Raw genomic sequence first — 301 nt, 5'->3', positions numbered from 1 at the left:
AAGCTTTTTAGGGTTTCACAGCTGGATGTCTTCATGAATCTGAGCTACAGAGGTTATATAGATGCAACTTGATTGGCATTTAGAAGCCAATAACCATTTTAATAGAGGACATTATACATTATTCTTGAACAATAATGACAATAATGAGAAGCATGATGCTCGGGCAGCAGTGTGGAGTAGTGGTTAGGGCTCTGGACTCTTGATTGGAGGGTCATGGGTTCAATTCCAGGTGGGGGACGCTGCTGCTGTACCCTTGAGCAAGGTACTTTACTTAGATTGCTCTAGTAAAAACCCAACTGTA

The sequence above is a fragment of the Acipenser ruthenus genome, chromosome 6, assembly GCF_902713425.1.
Source record: "Acipenser ruthenus chromosome 6, fAciRut3.2 maternal haplotype, whole genome shotgun sequence".
NCBI classification, from domain to species: Eukaryota; Metazoa; Chordata; class Actinopteri; order Acipenseriformes; family Acipenseridae; genus Acipenser; species Acipenser ruthenus.
Note: the sequence above shows the minus strand (reverse complement) of the source record.